This window comes from Eutrigla gurnardus (genome assembly GCF_963514095.1).
Source record: "Eutrigla gurnardus genome assembly, chromosome: 8".
Classification (NCBI taxonomy): domain Eukaryota; kingdom Metazoa; phylum Chordata; class Actinopteri; order Perciformes; family Triglidae; genus Eutrigla; species Eutrigla gurnardus.
In genome coordinates, this window is record NC_139922.1 from 7,638,394 (window position 1) to 7,660,788 (window position 22,395).

Below are 22,395 nucleotides of genomic sequence, written 5' to 3' on the forward strand. Positions count from 1 at the left end.
TGAAGGACAGAGCGTGAGTGAGAGCAGGCTCACAGTGATGTCCCAGTCTGATAGATATCAGCACTGACACTGACTTTATTTCATAGAAGTCTCGGCTAGACATACTCATCCATAATAAATGATGTTTCTTGTAAAAATTTAGACTTTTAGTCTAAACTTTGTAATAGTTATGTGTTATAGTTATGTTTTACTCTCTGAAGTCTTTTTGTGGTGGATTTAAAATGTTATTTTCAGGTTAAAAGCAAAGTAAATAAATATGTTGGTTCGGCCTACCATATTTTAATCAGAAACAAAAGTTAGTTGCCAGAAAAACCATCGGTGGTGCTTTACATATTCTAGTTTTTAAAAGAATACTTTAGACATTTAAAAAATCTCTAATCACAGAAAATTATTTTGGCTTTGGTTCTTACAATATAGCTATTTTAGCTAGGTCTATTCTATTGAGTACACCAGCAAAACAAGTCTGGATGGGCTGAAAAATACAATTTGGTCTATTTATAGTAGTTAAATAATTGAATTTGTCATCTGAATTAATCAACAGATAGACCTAAAGTAACCATCCTCCCACGTGGGATCAATATTATAGACTTCATTTTGTACCCTTCTTTCTTTCGCAGGCTATTTAGACTCACAGGGACCCAGTTTCGTGGCGCAGCGCAGGGCGGCGCAGGGTGGCGGAACCGGCGTAATGCAAGTTTCGACCCGCGCAGCCTTGCGTACGGTCAGTTTGGCAGTTTGGTGGATCGCCTGCGCCAAGATGGGTGTGGCGGCGCAGCAGTGGGAGGCGTCACAAATTCAGCTTGGCGTAGCGGAAGTTTCGTGGCAAAAAGCCTCGCCGAGACTTCGCCGAAAGCCCGCCAGCTTCAACCCAGTCTACTTTTGGCGTAAGGCGCAAGGCGCAAATAAAGTCCATTCATTCAAGGCGAATCACAGCTGGCGGAGTGGAAGTTTGGCTGACGGCGCGCAGTGCTCACACATCACCGAGACCTCACAAGCAGGTTTCCACAGTTCCAGGCACATTTAAATGCAATACATAATCACAACAAACACTATTTAATGCAACTAATTGAATCAACACGTGAATTTATATCTATATAGATTGTCCCGTCACATCTGACGTCAGATCAAAGGCGGATGGCACGCGTAACGGAAACTCAGCCTCTCGGACCAAAACTTCTCCCTCTCTCTCTCCTGTTTTTGATAATATCGGCATTGTTATTATTATGATACGCACGCACAGCGCGTGATGCGCGTGGTGGGAGTGGCGGCGCTGCTTCTGTCATCGGGTTGTCAAGTGACGGAACTTGCACTGAACCTCGCCTGGTGCATTAAAGGTGAGGAGAGGAGCTCATTTGATTGGTGAAGATCTGAATCGGCTGTATTAATCCCAGTCCACGCCTCGTCTCCTCCTCGTCTCCCACTCACGCCTTTTTCTCCTCCCTCCTTCCCACTTGCGCGGGTGGGCGAGACGGAAGGTGTGCCTGCGCGAGCCTGCGCGGTGCACGAAACTTGCAAAGTCCAGGCGGACACACCCCGTCGGCGTGGCGCAGGTGCTGACTGCGCCATGCCTGGTCTACGAAACTAGGGCCCACGGAGTTATTTAGCCCGATTTCCATAAGAATTATGAGTATCACTCCTTTTTTTACGCATTAGTCATTAGTGCATTAGTGCTACTGAGATGGAAAGAGGTGTCAGAATGGTTACACCCGTAGTTTGAACAGGGGAGCTAAAGGGAGCTCAGCTCTCTAGAAAAGGACACAAGCTCTCTTGAAACTCTCCCATTACATTGAGGGGAGCTCGAAAAATTGTCCACTTTTAAGTTATATTTTATTTTCCATACTTTAAAGTTCCCAAAATGAAAAATAATAAATTATATATGTCCACGTTGTGTTTATTTGCTGATTACATTCCATTTCCCAATAATGCGTTTCCACTAATGAAACACAATTCTATGGTAATCCCTGCTGTGACCATCCATGCGTGACGGCACTACACACTTCTAGATTTATTTTTTAGCTACCTGAACTCTACCTGAACTTTTTTTTTCTTGTTTTCCATTTTTATTTTACTGTGGTTAACAAGTTACGGCAGCTAAGGCGTGTATGAGAAGCAGAGAGATGTTACCTGTGTTCCTCTGCTTTGTGATTATGGGTTGTGTTTGTTCTGATTAGTAACCCTGTTATTGACCGTGCTGCTGCGCACTTATATGTATGCGTGCATGTGACTTGGGAAGTTGCGGTGCACAGCGGAAATAGGGCTCCCCGAAAGCCGCTGTGTAACTTGAACCCTTGTTGCGCCTCTGAGACGGCATTGGAATTGGAGGTTGTCCAAGATTTGCAGCAGAGGTGAAACACGGAGAGCCGGCCTCTTTCTTAATGGAGCAACCCGGGTAGTTGCTCACTCAATCATTTTGAATGATTTACTTATTTGTTTAAGTCCCAACTTCAGTTATGAAGTATTTTTTGCTTTCTACACCTGCCGTTTGAGTATCAGTCATTGGTCACTGAAACTGAATCATTCTTAGAGAAACACAACCTTGAGTGACTAGACTATGTTAGACATTGAGAATGCCTTTATCTTGACTATTGTAGCTACAAACGTCATCATTGAACTTTCATAGAGAAGAGGATGTGTCCCAATTCAGCAGCTATATCCTTCAGTGGCTGTGACAAAGCTGTCCCACTTCAAAGATTCCTACAAATGCAGCCAAGAAATGCAGCCTTCTTTTCCTGCTTGTGATAATTGGATTTTTTCAAGATGGGATCTGTAGGTGGATCAGCAGCAGGAGATGCAGTAGAACACACTCTCACCTGGAATGTATCATGCACTGATGGCGCCAGTGGTGAGGCATATCCTCCATCATAATTTAAAATATAAATCATAATCATATAATGTTTATTACCTCATCTATTCTCTTTGTTTGCTGGTTGCTAGGCAAAGGGACGCAAACAGGAAATCCTCTGGAGACCAGTTTTATGATGCTGCACTTATAATTGAATACTAATAAGCACACTATTTATGTAAATATTAGAAATAATTAGGAATCTCCCTCACCCCGTATTATTCTGTTTATTGTAACCCTGGTCACTAATGTAATGAAATGAATGAAGTGAAATGTAAATAGTGTGAGGGTATAAGATCCCGTGGTTGAGATCCTGCGGTGAAACTGGTGACCAATCAGTGGGATCTGTGTTAATTGTACTCATCAGTCAGATGGTGCTACGGCAGTCGCAAGTTGCTGAAAATCCAACGAATCGAAACTCTGAATGCCGAATGTCTGACTACCACAAAGTGAGTGACTGAACTGATGGCGAGCTATGCCAATTGATGAATACAGTGCCTCAGGAGCTGAGGATCCCACTTAGCAACAATCCTCCTATCCTTGCAGGTGCGGTAGGATAAACAGGGCATATACTCACTCCACCAATTCATTCATCCCCCAGTTCACATTCGCACACTTTTCCCATAATATCCTTTACCTAAACTAATGACTTTGACATGGGCCCACATGACTTAATGCACCAGTTGTCAAAAACTTAGTCTTGACTGAAGATGAATTGTGTGTAGTGAAGGGGTCAGATTATACTGTTTCAGAGTGCTGTTGGTGTTTTTTGCAGGCTTAAATGACGGCCAGGCCAATGACTTGCAACCTTGCGTAGTTACATGGTTGATGTTACAAGCCTTCTTCAAACAGTGGCCTGCACTACCTGGCTCCTAAATAGTTTGGAAGAACTCCTCTCCAGGGCCAGAATGAGAATCAAACCATCAAGGTCTTGCAGTCTCTTGATTTGTAAGATAGGCAGAAACTACCTCATCTCTTACACAGTGGATTCCATTGCTGGCAGAGCAACCTATCGAAAGCCTAGGGAGAGTGAGTACAGCCAATCTGTCTGGTAAACACAAGGCCACCACTGTCATGAAACAGCTCTCCAAATGACTGATATGTGGAAAATGCCTCAGGCCCTGCTAAGTTTCCTCTTCATGGTCACCTAAAACACTCACCTTAGCCCCAGAAACCTGTGTCGGTTGTATGGCTACGGTGAAGGCTGCCAACTTTGCAATTCCTCCAACCCAAGCCTGCAGCACATCCTGTCCAGTTGCAAAACACCTCTGGCACGGGTGGCGCCATGCCGGAGTTGGCTGAAGTCCTTGAGGCATGCAGGCTGGAGGCAACCAAAAACCATCCATCAACACATCATCAGCTGATCCATTTCATTGGACAAGGAGCTGGGGTTCAGAACATCGCCCGGAAGGAGAGATCACTGATGACACCTGGGAGGTATTCAAACTGAAGAGTGGACATCGATTGACAGCTTAAGTTCCAGACAGAGATAACCACAACCTCCTTGCATTCAGATATAATTCAGCCTGGATAGTGGTTGGCTGTCATCTATCCGGTGGAAGTCAGATGTAGAGGTTTGTAGAAACCCTCACCCCCAATTTCCACTGCATACGTCTCCGCTGCGGTGCGTCTCCGATCCGGCTATGGTCCGCCGTCCGCCAATCCCCACAGGATGCGCTTGAGTCCGCCACGGCGCAGTCCGGTAGAACGACTGTGACGTCGCGAGACCGGGGAGTTCTCGCTATAATTACGTAAAATTTAAAGAACTCTGAAAACCTCTGACCTGTTGACTCGTACCTGGCCCCGCCCATTCTGACATTTTTGTGACGTAGTTAACTGAAATATGATCCGTCGTCAAGAGGTTTTATTAACACAAGTGTTTTATTTTGAAAAGTATCCGGATGTTTTATTGTTGAGTATGTACCGAACTTCCTGTTTCGCTATATTTGCTCTGTGCTGAATTGCTGCGCCGTGGTCCGGCATCCGCCAGAAATAGAAGTCCTCCGTATTTGTAACCACCTACCCATCTTTGCTATCTATGACTGCAAATTTACTGTGGGCCAACCTCCGAACAAAAACTTACACATAAGGGTCAGAACTGAAGAAGGAATGAATACACTGAAAAATGAGCTACTGATGCAAAACTGGAAAAATGTTTACAATGAAACAGATGTGAATGATGCATATGATTCCTTTTTGCTAATATTTAAAACACTGTACGACAGACACTGCCCTGTGAAAAGCAGACACCCGAAGCGGAACAAGGAGCAGAAACCTTGGCTTACGAAAACATTGATAAACGCCTGCAGGAAAAAAAACACTCTGTACAGACAGTTCATTAAATCTAGGACGGCTCAGTCAGAAGTAAGATACAAACGATATAGAAATAAATTAAACACTATTCTTAATGAACGCAAGAAAGAATATTACAGCAATTTACTTGCAGAAAACATGGAGTACACCAAAAAATTATGGGATATTCTAAACAATGTGACTAATAATAAAAGTAAAAAACCAAACTACCCTCCATACTTCAAGATAAACAGCACGCAGGAGGATAACTCGGAGGTCATAGCAAATAGTTTCAACCAATTCTTTGTAAACATCGGGCCGGAGTTAGCGAATAACATCCCTGAATCATCCTTGCCTTGGAGTCATTTTGATAAGGATGGAGACAGAAATCCCAGCTCAATGTTTCTCACACCAGTGAAGGACACAGAGATTAGACACCTGGTCAACACATGCGTAGCCAAAACTTCTACGGATGCTGACGACCTGGACATGAGATTAATCAAGGAAGTACTAGATGGTATCATCTCACCCCTGACATACATTTTCAATCTGTCATTTCAAACTGGTACGTTTCCTAACAAAATGAAAGTTGCTAAGGTTGTGCCGCTGTTTAAGAACGGTGACACACACGAGTTTACAAATTACAGACCAATTTCAATACTGCCACAATTGTCAAAAATCTTAGAGAAGCTATTCAACAATAGGCTCGATAACTTCATCAACAAACATAAACTGTTATATGACAGCCAATACGGCTTCAGAAGGAACCATTCGACTGCTCAAGCTTTAGCAGAGTCTGTGGAAATCATCACCGACGCTATTGACCAAAAACAATATTCCATAGGAATTTTCATAGACCTGAAAAAAGCATTTGACACTGTTAATCATGATATTCTAATGGCTAAACTGGAGAGATATGGCCTTAGAGGTGTAACTTTGCAGTGGGTCAATAGTTATTTACACAAGAGATCCCAATATGTTAAAATAGGGGATAACACATCTACGAACTTGGACATAGTCTGTGGGGTCCCACAGGGGTCAGTTCTGGGTCCAAAGCTGTTTATCTTATATATAAATGATATATGTAAAGTGTCAGATACTCTGAAATTAATAGTATTCGCGGATGACACAAATATTTTCTGCTCGGGGAGTGACTTGAACCAGCTTGTAAAAACAGTAAATCAAGAAATGGCTAAACTTCAGGTGTGGTTTAATATAAATAAATTATCACTAAATCTTGGTAAAACTAAATACATGCTATACGGTAAGAGAGGCTGCAACAACAGTCCCAACATTCACGTAAACGGAGTTAATATTGAGAGGGTCCGTGAGAATAAGGTTCTGGGAGTTATTATCGATGACATGTTAAGTTGGAAGCCACATATAGCACAACTAAAAAGGAAGTTGGCCAGGAGTGTGTCCATACTTTGGAAAGTACAAAAAATACTAAATCAAAAAGCACTTCATCTGTTATACTGCGCACTAGTCTCTCCGCACCTGCAATACTGTGCAGAGGTGTGGGGACACACATATAAAGGCTCCACACAGGCTTTGTTAATTCTCCAAAAAAGAGCCTTGAGAATCTTACACTACGCCAACTACAGGGCACACACCAATCACTTATTTATCGAATCAAGAATACTCAAACTATATGATTTAATAAACTATCGCACAGCGCAAATGATGTACAAAGCTTCTAACAGAACTCTCCCCCAGAACCTACAAAAATTCTTCATACACAGAGAGAGACACAATCTTAGGGGGGGACATGATTTTCAGGCAAAGGAAGGTACGAACTACGTTAAAATCATTTTCCTTATCGGTCACAGGGGTTAGGCAATGGAATGTGTTAGATGATGAAGTCAAAAAAACAGCAACTCTAAGTGTCTTCAAGAAAAAGTATGTAAATTCAACCGTTGACCGGTATAGATTACTGCATGAGAGTTGATAAATGTCTGAGACACGAATCAGTAGACATGTGTTGTGACGGGATGGGAACATAACAAATGAACATTCTGTACCCAAACAATAAGTCGGACCGAAGAAACTGTATGGTATGATGTCAGTTGTACGTGGTAGGGAGTATCAACAATGTGTATATAAATGAGGTATGAATACCGAGCGTAACTGTCACTCCTACAATTCACGATGGAGTTACTGAGCTGGTCACTGAATGCTATTGACAGAGTATTCTCAACACGGCGTGCGGGTTCTGGTGAACCTGCTTGCCCGGATGGGACCTTCATGTCCGGCTACATCATGGATGGTTGGGGAAAGTGGAGAGTCATCTGTCTTGCCACTCTGGATGTGGAAGACGTCGAGGACGTGTACTTGTTCGCGTTCATGACAACTGGAATAATCGCCTTGGGATGTGGAATCTTCATGCTACATCGGAAATTGAGAAAGATCGCCACGGAGATGACCAGTGTGAGGGCGGACAACACCACCACTCGGTCTACTGTGGTCGGGATGGGCTCTGACATCTCTGCAGTTCGCGATTCCACGGCAATGATGCGAGTTGAAGTGGCCACTAACCGGGAAGAAATAGTGACCAATCGGTCAACCATGGTCGGGATGCGCTCTGACCTCTCCGCACTTCGCGAGTTCCCTTCACGGAAGCGAGGTGAAGTTGCCAATAACCGGGAGGAAATGGCTAAGTAGAGGGCTGCAAGAGCTGCAGAGGACAGTGATGATTAATAAAAAATTAAAAAAAGGGGGGGGGGGCTCACACACCATCTCAACAACTAGTAGCTTCACTGGACTTTTATTTTTCTCTTTTTTTTTTTTTTTTCCCAACTGGGATTGCCTATTTGAGTCCCGTATAGTACGGGCTCCTGCAGCAGCCAGTGCAGGGAGTCCCACTGCTGCTACCACTCTTTGCTTAGCAGGTTCCAGACAATGAAAACACTTTCATAAAAGCCAGGAAGAGATGATGCCATTACTGTGTTGTTTTTCATTAAAAACATAATAAAATCTAGACACAGGCTGTTAAAATGCTTCAGGATGCACCGAGATAGGGGCCTTCACAGTCCTTTGACCCAGTCAGCATCCTCTGGAGAAATTGGAAATGGAAGGCAGCACCCCTGCTTGCCAGATGGACCAGGCCCCTGCCAAGTGCTGCCCAGAGCACACACTTTGTGCCGCCACACGGACCTTGTTGACCTGGGTGACGTCTCAGCCTGTATGATTCTCATATTTGTTTCACTCATGCCTGGTGTAAGTAGATAGCGTTAATCTTGCCTCAGGGTCCACATTGAACTAGCCCTCCCTAATCAGGAATCGAGTTAGGGTACTGTTAACTATAACATGGAGGTCTGTGCGACCATCCAAGGATGTGCCTCCCCATAATGTTTACCACAGACTCTCCAGACTCGTCCATGCCTGTCACATGTTCTCATTGTGAACCTCACATGTGAAGAAAATGGGGAGCCAATGTTCTGTGTGTGTTTATGTGTGGTTGTGTGTGAAAGAAACAGAATCAGCCTGTATGTGATGAAGTAAAATAACCAGTTTGTATTGTCGAATCCAGTTTTTTATGTTTTTCTCTCTCCCCTAACCTCTGCTCAGTGTTGACTCTCCTTCTCTCCCTCTCAGCTGTCTGTCATCCATCCGTCCATCCTGTCATTATCCCTCTTTCACAGAGCTGAGCTCAGTCCGTTTTGTCGGGGCTCTTTTACACTCTGCATGAGGTTGATGGTTCCCGGCAGCGCTGCTGCTGTCTGATGACTCTGTCTCTCATTGTGTGTTTGTTGGCAGTACAGATGTTTTTTTTTTTTTTATGTGATCATTAGATGAACAATTTGGTGATTTATTGAAGGTGTTTAGGCTCACCTTGTGGATGAAAGGAAAATGCCATTGAGGGGAGGAGGGGGCAGACTGTGATAAACATATTAACATCTACAATTGACCAGCATTAAGTTAACTGCTTCTAGAAACACTTTCAGCCACTTCCCAGGGGTAATTTTTGACAGAAACAGTGTCCTGGGAGCATCAATCTGCTCATTTTATTGTATGGGTATACAGCAATTATTAAGCTATTTTGACCTTGACGTTGATCAGAGTGGTCAAGAGGAAATTTTGTGAAGTCACAGAACGGTTCAAATGGTAAAAGAGCTGACACAACGGGTCATCAGTGCAAACATTTACAACCTCCTTCCAACTGAACGACAAACAATGGCAAATTTAGTAGAATTGTAAACCTTTACTCAATTTGTGGTTAAAGTTAACTTTAATTTGTACACAGCTTCCAAGACAGTTCAGGAAACTTTCTTATAGACCAGCGTGACCATCTGTCATGGTGTGCGGCAGTCAGAGGTTCAGCAGGCTACTGAATTCAAAGGACTACATTTTCAACTACATTTGGTCTGAATAAAGGGAGGAAGCTGCTTTGTATCTTGTTGGTAAGTCAGAAACTAATTGCAGATAATGGGTTTAGGCATTCTGTGAGTAGAGCTAGTAAGTAGTAATATTTAGTCTTGTCTAGATAGCTTGTTGTTTTAACTTGAGTGAAGCTGTTCATACTGAGTGGACAATTACCTAGTTTCGGCCAACTCAGCTGTAGTGAATAGACTTGATTGGAGGGAGGGGCTAAACCTGCATGAGGTAAACCAAGTACTTAAGAGCTTGTCACTACAGCATCAGCTGCAGCGTCAGGACAGCGGAACGAAGACAGTTGAACAAAGACAAGGGAGTCTATCTGAGGAAGTCCATCGAGATAGTCATAACTACTCAACCACCACCCGTCGCAGCCATGTGTCCTATCCCAGTCAGGATATCGAACCAGAGAATATTTCGCCAGAAACCCATCGGTCGAGGCTGGAACCCATCCAATCTCTGCTACTGACGATTCTCCACCGGTACCGAACTTGAAGTTCTAAGGAGGCTATGGAACTGGTATGCCTCCCTGCAGACTCTCCACTTCCTGGCCCTTACGGAGACCTGAATCACCCCATAAAACACTGCCACTCCAGCTGCCCTCTCAACTTCCTACTCGTTTACACACTCCCCAAGACGAACAGGTCGAGGAGGAGTGACTGAACTCCTTTTCTCACCCAGGTGGTCCTACCAGGTCCTTCCCCTGGACCACCTACCACGATCTGCACTTGAAATCCATGCCATCTCTGTCACCCTTCCTTTCAAGCTCAATATCATAGTGATCTATCGCCCACCTGGTCCTCTCCATGACATTTTAGATGAGATGGATGCCATCCTAAGCTGCTCCCCTGATGATGGCACACCACTCATCGTCCTCGGTGACTTCAGCATCTACCCAAGTAAGCTGCACTCACCTGAATTCATTTCTTCTCCACATTTGACCACACACTCTCCCCCTCTCCACCCGCCCACCGGGCCGGGAACCAACTTGACCTTGTCTTCAAAAGATCCTGTGGCATGTTGGCACTCTCTGTTACCCCGCTCACTGTGTCCGACCACCACTTTGTGACTCTCTCTCTCCATGAAGTCCACCACGTCCTTCCCCTCTACACCTCGAACTGTCACCACCAGTCGTAACCTGAAATCCCTCTCTCCCTCCACTCTCTCCTCAACTGTTCTTTCCTCACTACCACTACCAACTGTTTCGGCAGCTAAATCTGCCTTCTACCTGTTAAGGATCAACTCTTCCACCTCCAACCCCAGGAAACTCTTCTCTATGTTCTCCTCCCTCCTCAGCCCTCCTACCCCTCCCGCTCCTTCCTCCCTCACTGCTGATGACTTTGCAACTTCCTTTACCAAGAAAGTAAGACATCAGCTCATCGTTCACTCCTATACCCTCCCAGAAACCATCTCCCCCAACTCTCACCTCTGATGGCCTTACCAGCTTTAGCCCTCTCACCCTCTGAAGACGTTGAAGCACTTGTTATGTCTAACCGTGCCACCATCCTCTGACACTCACATTGCAACTCGCATCTCGGACTGTCTGGCGGACATCTCCGTCTGGACAACTGGGCATCACCTCAAGCTTAACCTGCATAAAACCAAACTCCTTCATCCCGGGGAAAGACTGCCCTGTTGGTCACTATTGAGGACATCACAGTATTTCCCTCATCAACTGCGAGTAACCTGGGTGTAATCCTCGATGACCAACTATCCTGCATCCCCAACATCACTGCTGTGGCCCGATCCTGACGGAATGCAACTCCTGGTCCAAGCACTGGTCATCTCCCGCCTTGACTACTGCAACTCTCTCCTGGCTGGACTCCCGGCCTCGGCGACTAAACCATCCACCCAAATTCTCCCATGTGACCCCCCTCCTCCGTGACCTCCACTGGCTCCCTGTTGCAGCATGCATCCAATTCAAGATGATGGCACTGGCCTTCAAGGCCGTCAATGGAACAGCACCCATCTACCTTCAAACACTGGTCAAACCACATGCCCCAATGCGAGCACTTTGATCATTGCACTGTTGTTCTTAAGGTATGTTTGATGAACAGCTATGACTTTACTCAGACAAGGACCTAACACTTGTTTCTATTTTTTCGCTCTTACTTTAGCGGCAATGATACGTTTGACAAATGTACTAATTGTAAGTCACTTTGGAGAAAAGCGTCTGCTAAATTCCCTAAATGTAAATGTAAAGGAGAGTGTAATTAGTCAGCAAGCACCAGGTTGTGTCAGCCATCTCACTTGGCAATGCAGCCCCACACGTCCCTGCCCAAAGACGATGTAAAAAATAATGCAAAAATAATAACAAGAAATATAAATGTGGTTCCTTTATTTCATTTACTCACAGAAAAAGCAAGTGCAGCAGTGAAGATCAGTGCACCCTCACCACACAGACAGCCACCTCCAACCCCCGTACCCCCACTCCCCCATCCATTTTCCATTTTGGAAGTCTTTCAAACAAACTGTGTTTACTGAGTTTAATGGAAGAGAGAGAGAGAGAAATGTTTAAGACCTTGAGCTGTGTCTGCTCTCTCTCTTTCTAATACACCCCCCCACACACACATCCCACCCTGTCAAAAAGGCATGACAGATGAAACTTACCGTTATCTTAATTTCCCTCCTTCTTGTCCTTCTCCCCACCTACCCCGTTCTCTTTTGTCTACCCTGTTTTTTTCCATCCCTCTGACTCATCCTCCATTCCTTTGACCCTCCTCTCCTTGCATTGCCTCCACGTCTTCCCCACATTTGTCCTTACACCCTCCTCCTCTTCTTCCCCACTCCTATCCTCCCTCCCTACCCATCAGCCGACATGTGCTGAATGTAAAAGATGCTATTTGAGTGCAGATCGTGTCCATTCAAGGTTGTCAGATTGGATTTCATTACTGTTGACAAAACTGTATTTTCTCTCCTCCTTTCCTCTTTCTGTTTCTCCCTCCATCTCTATTCCACCTTTTTCTTTCCTCCACGCATGTGTCTTTAATACAACCATGAAGACAATGTGATACTCAGCACTTTGACATACTCCCTGTTCAGTATTATTAGTTTGTAGTGTACAATGCATGACTAAGTGCTTGTGTTTTGCTACTCTAATGGTTTCAAATGTTTTTTTTTTTTTTTCTAAAAGAGGTGTTGGAAACATAGTCAATACAATAGATGACCTATGAATTTTAAATAAATATGAGTATTAATATAAAATGATTTTCTATAGCTGATTAATCAGTGCAATTGACTCGGTTTATTATCCTCTTCTTCATTTTGGAAATGTAATTAATAAAATATCAGTAATTACACTCTTTAATATTATAAATTGAAAAAAATGTCAGTTGTCTGTTGATTAGACACAGTATTCTGCGGCTTGAATGTGCTATCTCTTGACATTTATAGGCGAATATTTGATTAATTATTCACTGTATGAAATATCAAACGCATGTAAAAAATATTACACATCGAGAACTGAGGGCCACAGTGTTGTTTGTGTTACTGCAAAAATGCTGGAAGAAGAAAGGCACAGAAAAAAAGACACAATGCCACCCTCATTCAGATACCCTTCTCTTCTGTCCCCTCCTCTGTCTTATCACTCCCACCCTGATCTTTGTCACCAATTGTTGCCATAGTGACACAAAAGTCCCACGAGACATTACCAGTTAGCAGTAAATTGACTCTCCACACACGCACACACACACACACACACACACACACACACACACACACACACACACATAGCTCTGGGACGACACACAGTAAAGCACCAGCTCGCTCACATCGCCAGAACAAAACACATCTGTTGCATTAACAATAAGTGTTATCTTTAAAATGTCTAATCCAGGGAAGTCATGACTCCAAACTGTACGTCTCCGTCTTTGATACCAATTGCTTGTTGTTGTATATATATTATATTATATTATGTATATTATATTATCATGTAGCAGTATTTACTGCTACATGATAATATATGAAATCACCTATCAATCAATGTGGGTGGTCCTGTGACGTCTTCTTCTGTGTCTGTTGGTGACATTCCTGTCTGTTTCTTCGCGGCTGTTTGACAGAGATGTTATTCCTGCAGGACTCACACACTGAGTGTTTGCATTACTTTGGCATAAATTGTTAACAGGTTCACTCACTCAAGTGTTTATCAACCAGTAGACACAATATGTATTCCTAAAATACGGACTAGTTTAGAACTGGTAGACATATAGAAAGGAAGAGGTGGACATTTGTGTAAACATACCCATGTATTTTCTTGTTGACAGTTATCAAAAAAAATGATACTACCATATATTTCTCATATAGTGCAGTGAAGTTATCTTAGTGTGAAGCAGTGACATTGTTATGCCTATTTTAGGGGGGCTAGAGCTACCCTAAATTTTTCCGAAGCCCCCCTTTTTAAAATGTTTAAAATTCACTTTTTTAATTTATTTTAAGAATAATTTCATAGTGATGAACGGGTATACATATAGTTTTAGGAATTATAGCATCATAGTCTGTAGAAAGAATATACTTTAGAAAGAAGCATTTCTGTAAAGCCTATTTGTCTTTTTGTTTTTTATTATGACATTTTTCTGGAATACATACATATAAAATAGTTATTTGGGTAAAGTTCATATTTATTTTGTCAGATTTCACTGTGACCTTTACAGTCTTGGTTTATTCTACTGTATACTTTATGACAGAACCATTACTGAGCAAAATCACACTCTGAACCAATCTACAGTGTAGTAACTGTTGTAATTAAATTACATTATTTAGACCTGCAACTTATCTAATGATAGAACTGTTCTAAGCATGCGGCTTTAATGTGTCTAAAACATTACAGTCACTCTTGTTCAACAGAAGAGAATGGAAGAAGACAATGTCTGTTGCTTTTAACTTGTTGCTAGCTTGACTTCTTCACTGGTTGTTCTAATACAGAACTAAAAAGATGCAAGTGCAAAGATTGTGTATGCTTCTCCTGGGGGCTAAGCCCCCCCTGTCTTAAAATCATAGTGACGCCCCTGATGTGAAGGATGAATGCTGGGGGAAACAGCTGTTCTTTCCAAAGGTGAAATCACCCATTAAAGAAAAAGCGTACGTGTTGGAATATTTCCTGCCAAGCACAGTGACTTGGGATCTCTGCTGGTTGCCTGGCAACCTGACAGTGATGACAACACCAAAGACTATCTGTGTCTGACCAAAAAACTGTGGCACATAATGCCCATAAAACCTCTGGTACGTTGTTCGTTGTTTTAAACAAAGGGATATAATTTGCCATATAATTTCCTTCTGTTTTTTTCTTTTGGGACAGAGCATTGCAAGCTTCCCCCCTGTCTTTAATCTTTATTTTAAGCTATGCTCTACAGACAAGAGAGTGTTATGGATCCTCTTATATAATTCTCAGGAAGTAATCATGTAAGTGTATGAATGTCAAACAATTCTCGAAACATGTCTCTGTGCTTCTTGTGTAACTAAAACTGTTTCCACCACAGGTTTTGTTTAAATGTACACTTACTCTAGTGACCTAGAAATCATTCCTGTGTATACATTAGAATTGTTTGACTTCTGTTATGTTTACATCCCTGTGCAAAAACCAATGGAACATGGAACAACCTTGTAACCTAGCAAGTAGAGACCTTGCCAAATGGAAAGCAAATGAGGCAGAAGATTAATGCAAGTTAACTGACTTTCAAAGTGTTTTCTTCGCCAACCTTCTTTTCTGGTACCTAGGTTTCAGAGTCATATGACAATCCTGGTGAGAAAAAGACTATTCCAATCTCATTAGTGCATTTATAGACCAACACGTTCTCATCCCAATTTGTCACATACTGACACTCCAAACTCGTCACATACAAAATGCAACGATGATATTTTATCATCGTTGAGCTTTAAATAAGACCATAAACTAAGCATGACATAAACATCATAACAGTAATATGAAGAGCTACTATTTAAAATGAACTCAACAACACTTTGGGACACAAACTCTGATCACCTGGTTGAAAGTACTGAGTTTGTTTGACCTATCCACATCATGTGTGGGTTTTTTACATGCATTATATTATACTATGGTCATTACCTCTCTGAGTGTCTAATAATGACGCAGATAGATTTACATTGTAGTTACGTGAAAGCCCATTGTGTTTTGTTGGGGTTGTAGCAGGAGCAGATTTGGTTATCAACAGTTAACTATCAATATCAATATGATTATCGGTATTAATAATTATATTTAATATATTATCATGATATAATCATGAATAAACGGGGCACCACCCTGGGATCAGGGAAAAGATAACCTAAAACTGTATTCAGTCTCAATATAAAGGTTTTATACTCACATGCCAATCATCGTGATCATTGGCATAGGAGTACAAAACCAATCGAACAATTAAAAAGGCGTGAAATTCAAGCACTAGCCTTCACAACCTGCTGTTATCCAGTGACATATACACAACAAGCACAAGAGACCGCTAGTTATAATATAATAAGATTTATTAAAATCAGTAATAATGATCACAATCAATAACACTGCAATTAACAAAGCCTTATTACCTAACTACCTAACACACAAAGCTAAGCTTAAACAAAGGGAGATACACACGTGGAGTGTGTGTGTGCGTATGTGTGTGCGTGCGTGTGCGTGTGTGCGTGTCGAGAGAGAGAGAGAGATGGCTATGGGCGGCCACCAGATGGAGCTATTCCTCGCAGCGTTCAGGGGCGGAGCCACTGAGGTTCGATGGGGTAGCGAGAGGGAGAGAGAGGTGGAGCTATTCCTCGCAGCGTTCAGGGGCGGAGCCACTGAGGTTCGATGGGGTAGCGAGAGAGAGAGAGAGGTGGAGCTATTCCTCGCAGCGTTCAGGGGCGGAGCCACTGAGGTCTGATGGAGTAGCGAGAGAGAGAGAGAGATAGCCGTATGTAGCCACCAGATGTAGCTATGTCCCTAGCGCCCGCCGGGAACAGCTGGCTTAGGACACGTGTGTGCGGCGTGTATGTGTGTGTGTGTTAGCGGGACACAAACAAAGAGAGAGAGGATGCGCGAGCGATATTCGGAGGGACAGAAAGCGTGCTGCTATCACACGGGCTCGCGTGAATGAACTGGCGTTTATTCCGCGAGACCGGACTTTTAACTGATAGTAGAGGCTTTCTGAGCTCGCGAATATGGCGGAGGTTAGTCGAAAACACTGTTACAGAAATCAACCCAGCTGCCTGGGTACACGATCGGTATTCAAATCCAGCAGCACATGAACAAACGGTCCGCGATCAGAACTTAAAACACATTCACAAGAATTACAAGCATATCCTACACTATCACTTGTGTCTCTGCCCAGACTGATAGCCTCTTACTGGTATCGTTGCGTAAGACGATGACGGCGTTCCGTAACGGCGGTGGTTCGTGAGTCCCCGGTGTCAGCGGGGGACGTGATGAGTCGGCTTCGTCCAGACGAGAGCGGAGCGGGTTTCCTCTCGTTGATCAAACTCAAATAAAGAAAACAGTTGGTGTTTCCTCCTTCCACGAGCGGCGATATAATCGCGGCTTGGCGATTTAGTCAGCTTACTTCAGACAGCGTCTGGTAGCTGGAAGGCAGGAACCGGCTTGGTTCCTCTTGTTGCAACGGTGCGCTGCGGGGCCGTGTCCACCTCCTGTTGGTGGAGGGGTCGCCTCCCGTGGCAACGTGGTGTTGCGATGGAAGCGCTGGAACCAGCGCCCGGGTAGGAGTGGGAGCCAGAGAGTAAGAGTGAATAAGAGAGCGTTCTCCGGGCGGCTTCGGTTTATAAAGCTCAGGCCGCTCCAGGGGACCCCCCGGGGTTCCCTGAAGATGTCAGCCAATGGGGCACTCGTTGGGTGGCGTCGCATCTCTCACCTGGGTGAGATGTGAAACTAAAATGGCGGTGTAGTTTTTAATCCCCTTTGTCCCTTTGTCCTGGCCGCATGTGTAGGCTTCTATAGGCCGCATTGTGTAGTCCTAACGGTTAGGTCCCAACAGTTTCATACACGTGCTAAAGGGTGCCTTGGAATTTGACATTGGAATTTGACACCCTGGGAATGAGAAGTTTGAATACATCTTCCATATTCACACAAGCAATAATGTGATGTTGGTCATTAGCCCAACCCAGATATCTTTGACCGTAGGTTTCTGCACCAGAATCAACCCAGAATGAATCTATCCCTTTTGTGGCAGGTCTAATGCTAACTAGGCACAGGTCTTCTCCTCTGTCCCCTGTTTCCTGGCAACACACTATTCCTAAAGGCCCCCACACACCGCCCAGACGTCCAACTGCCTTATCCGACCACTCTCCGCCCACTCTGTTGCGTTGTACACACCGCTTCGACGTGCTTCCGACAGCACAGCAGCGTGTACGTTCTGCACTTGCGCGAGATGCAATAAGCCTCCTTAACAGCGGGTGGCGCTAGTCTCGTGCCAGTACTCCAAAACAGGAAAACAGGAAATGACGGAACGGAGTGCAGATAAAAACAATGCACACACAGGCTGTGTGCGAAATCACTCCCTACTTTTGTAGGGGTGTCCGAATGTGTAGTGAGCATTACTATTCCCTATATAGTGCACTCAAAGTTTCCCACAATGCATCGTGAAAAGTAGTGTACAGCCGATGGTCACTAGCCGAGCAAATTTTACCATCATGCATTGCGCTGAAAGACAAATCGCGAAGGGACGAGAGGAGAGAGAGCAGGAAAAAGCGGAGGAAATATCAATAATCGTACAATAATAAATGTTAATATTTAATATATGTATTGCAGAGCAGAACAAGACGACACAAACGGCCAAAGTGTGATGTTTTCCTTTATTTACTTAAAAAAAACCGCGATATATATTAATTATTTATATGAGACTTTGGGCGAGCGGCGGCCGGCCGGCCGGCCGGCAATAAGCTGCAGTGGCCGGCGGCGGTGGCCGTGGCGGCCGGCCAGCTGGCGATAAGCTGCAGTGGCCGGCGACAGGCGCCGGTGGCCGTGGCGGCTGGCCAGCCGGCGATAAGCTGCAGTGGCCGGCGATAAGCTGCAGTGGCCGGCGACAGGCTGCGGTGGCTGGCCGGCCGACGAGAGGCGGCGGGGTCTTCGTCCGTCAAAAACCGTCACTCAAACCAAAGCGCCGTATGACAGTCTGAAAACTATAAAGATGCGGCGATGAGGGACAGATTGTGGCGAGTGATCGCCGAGGAGTTTGGGATCGGGGACGGACTGCAACCTGTTCAGGTCTGGTGGATCGCGGAGATGTGGGGTGCCGGTAGTGCTGCAACCTGGTCCTGAAGTCCACCTGGACCCGATCGGGATCGTTGAAAATAAAAATAGCAGTGAGGACGATGTAGTGATCGTCTCATTATTGAAAATTATTTTTTTCTCAAGAAATGAGACGGCCACGGAATCCCCTTATTGCTGGAGGACTCGTTCTTTTGGTTTTGTAAATTTTCGCAACGAATATGTATTAAAAAATAATTATCCTGGTAATTTCTCTGCTTGAGACTTAAGAGCCATTGGCGGAATCTGACACATATTAATTATGGTCAGGACAACGTCATCAACGGCGCCGAAAGAAATCCCCCGAGTAGTGTCCGAAAGTGTTTTTTCATTTTGCCTTTGAGTCCACTATATAGTGCCCTCCATAGAACTACCCTATATAGAGAGTAGGGAGTAGGGAATGATTTCGGACACAGCCACAGTCTTGGTTCAGTATTCGTTCGACTCGAGAAGACCTTTGTGGACTAAATACTTGGCATTTCTGGAAAGATGACTCTGGCTAGGGTGACACTCGCGTTGTGTGCTCTCGGGCTCATTGTTTTACGAAGACGTCGTCTCAGTAGGGAACGAGTAATACGGATTGTTTACCATCGTCACTTCCGCCCCGCCCACACACCGCCATTGGATACTCTGATTCGCTAGCACACCGCCAATCAGAGTATCCAATGGCTCAGACGTCCAACAGCCCACCTCCTCAGACTTCGCATGCTCAGTCTGATCAGACAACGTCCGCGCGGCTCCAAAAGCTTCCGACGCAGCTGTACACACCAAACATATGTGTTCCCGACCTCGTCCGAGCCTCTCCAAACGCTTCAGACGTCCAACGGTTGGGCCGGTGTGTTCCTGCCTTAAGTGAGCGTGTGCTGACATTGGGCGAAGGCAGGTCTATCACAGGATAGAGACAGACAACCATTCACACTCACATTCACACCTATGGGCAATTTAGAGTCATCAATTAACCTATCCCCATCCTGCATGTCTTTGGACTGTGGGAGGAAGCCGGAGAACCCGGAAAGAACCCACGCTTAGCCTACACGGGGAGAACATGTAAACTCCACACAGAAGGAACCCAAACCTGACAGAATGAATCGAACCCGGTACCCTTTCTGTGGAGTGACAGTGCTACCCACTACACCACCATGCAGCCCCTCAAAGGTGCATATTACATCAAAATATGCAATAATGGTCAGAAATTGAAATGTCTAGAGTAGCTATTATTGGGATACTAAAACTTTTGGAAAATATGAGGTCAAGTTCGTGACCCTTGGCATGTCTACTGTACCTGGGAGATATTGTTGAAATTCAAATTATTATTATTAAGCCTTGACATGTAAAACACAGCTAATAAATCACTGGGATTATTTTTACTTGCTTGTACCTGGACTTTGGTGTGTTGTTAATTGGGCTACTAATTCAATAGAAGATGCTAGTGTGGGACTCCAACCTTGGTTAACTACATTTCCTTTGAAATTAATCTCAATGACGTTTTGATGTGTGTAAATGTAATTTGAGAACAGGCTGGTGACTCACGGTATGTCAAAGATCCTGCATGATTCACATGTAATCCTAGAGAGAAGAAACATGTTAATCCCTGTCAACTGTGAGAAGTGATTCTCTCTGTTTTCCATCATTGCCAATTTAATAAGGCACAGGTTTATCATTTGGTCTCACTAAACAAGCAAATGGAAGACATTACCTTGGGGTCTGGGAAGTTCAGAGTGTTACACCATTTGTGACATTTTATTGAGAAAAAAATGGTCAACACATACTTTGATAATGAAATTCAGCATGATGAGATCTGTGGGAGTGCAATGAGCTGAGAAGGCGAATTTAGTTGCCTTAATAGTGCTGTGTGAACATGCGCACGTGTGTATGTTTGTAACTGCCTGTTTGTTTGTGTGTTGATTTTGCATTTTAAATTCCCTGCTAGAATCTTTTTACCCCTGGTCTTAAAGAGAGGATCACTATTTTGTTATTTATTCAAACATAGACAATGTTTCTGTGTCAATATGAGCCTCCCGCCATTGTTTCCTGCTGTCCTCTAGAATGAAGCTGATTTCAGTAGCACAATTCCCTCAAATGTGAGAGCTGTATTCTGCAATTCACTAGCAAGGACCAAACCGTCAACGAGATGCGTTTAAGGATTTATTATTATTGACAAAGAGAATGAAGTGTCGAAGATCTCGGTTCTTGAGCGTTTGAGTGCGTTGTGGGGATTCTTGTAGAGAATCCGCCGCCGCTCCCGGGCAGCGACGGACCCCCTCGTGGACCTACGAAGGAGAGGATAGAAAGAAGAATTGGGAAGAGAAATGGGGTGGGGGGGAGGGGCGCAGAATACGACAGCGAAGCGGAGGAGAGGGTCAGGTGGCTATTTATAGAGATGCGGAAGTTGGCGCTGTTGAGGTGTGGACCTGCTCCTGAAACACCGCCGCTGCTCCCGGGCAGCGACGGACCCCTAAAAACCTCCAATTACTTAAGAAGAGATTGAACGGATTTGAGATCTTTGGGATCTGAACGGATGTAGCGGTCGTACATTTGGGAGGACCGGCGGCCCACGGGACGTATGAAGTGTTCTGGGATGCCACTACGAGAGGCCGAAGTGGCCACTCCGATTCTGAAGGAGTGCCCGGAGTAGTTGTCGGGCAAAATACCAGACAATGAGAGCATGAGGCGAAAGTGATGGTGGGACTAGAATCGTGTAGCCACTTGGGACTAGAATCGTGTAGCCACTTTGCCGGACTCGGAAATGAAGAAGGGATCTGTCATGTTGTGCACTGAGGTTTGCGGAATTGCGAAAGTTTGCGAGGTTTTCGAAGGGATTCAGTGGTGATTGGACCTTGAAGAAGGAGACGGGCGTGGGCGGACCGAATTGATTGGTTTTGCTTAGCTGTAAGTGGAGCACCATGAGGTCGTCTGAAAAGCGAGACGAGTCGAAAATGCCAGCATGACGGCTTGAGTCGAAGCGAATGGTTGAGGAGGTGAATGCGGAGCATCTGAGGAAACCAACGAGGCGAGCAAGAAGATGGCTTCCGAGGTTGGGCGACTTGAGGAGTGCCGTACCTGGAACGGATCGTGCGGAGTCAGGTGGACTGTCGACAGTAAGTCGACAGTAAGAGGAAGACGACAAGGGTTTGTGGCTGGCTCTTGGCGTGGGAGTCCTTTAATGAGGGAAGTTATCTGGGGATGGCTGGTGGCCAGGCCCGAACTGCCGGTTATTAGCTTGGAGAAGAAGCTGGTACCGCTAAGGTACGCTGTGATGGTGTGTGTTTGGATTGCCCTGATGGAATGGGCGTAAGTGATGAAAGAGTCAAGGTGATAAGATCGAACGACGGAAAGGTTGCGTTGTATTGGTCGTGGAAGAGGTGGAAGCTTTTCCGAGTTGTCAAGTAGGACGAGGGGGTTGAGGGTGATATGGAGGAATGGCTTTGGAAAGGTTTCGGCGTGAGGTGCCAAGCTTCGGAACTTCTGCAATGGGAAGCAGGAAAGAGAGTCAGCGATAGTGTTTGTTTGACCGTGAGCTGCGCGGAGAACATATTGATGTGTAACGGAGTGCCTGATGGGGCTCTGTATGAATTGCTTGATGGTAGGGAGTTGGAGCGTCCTTGTTAATTATGTCGACGAATGCAAGGTTATCTGAGTATATGTGGAG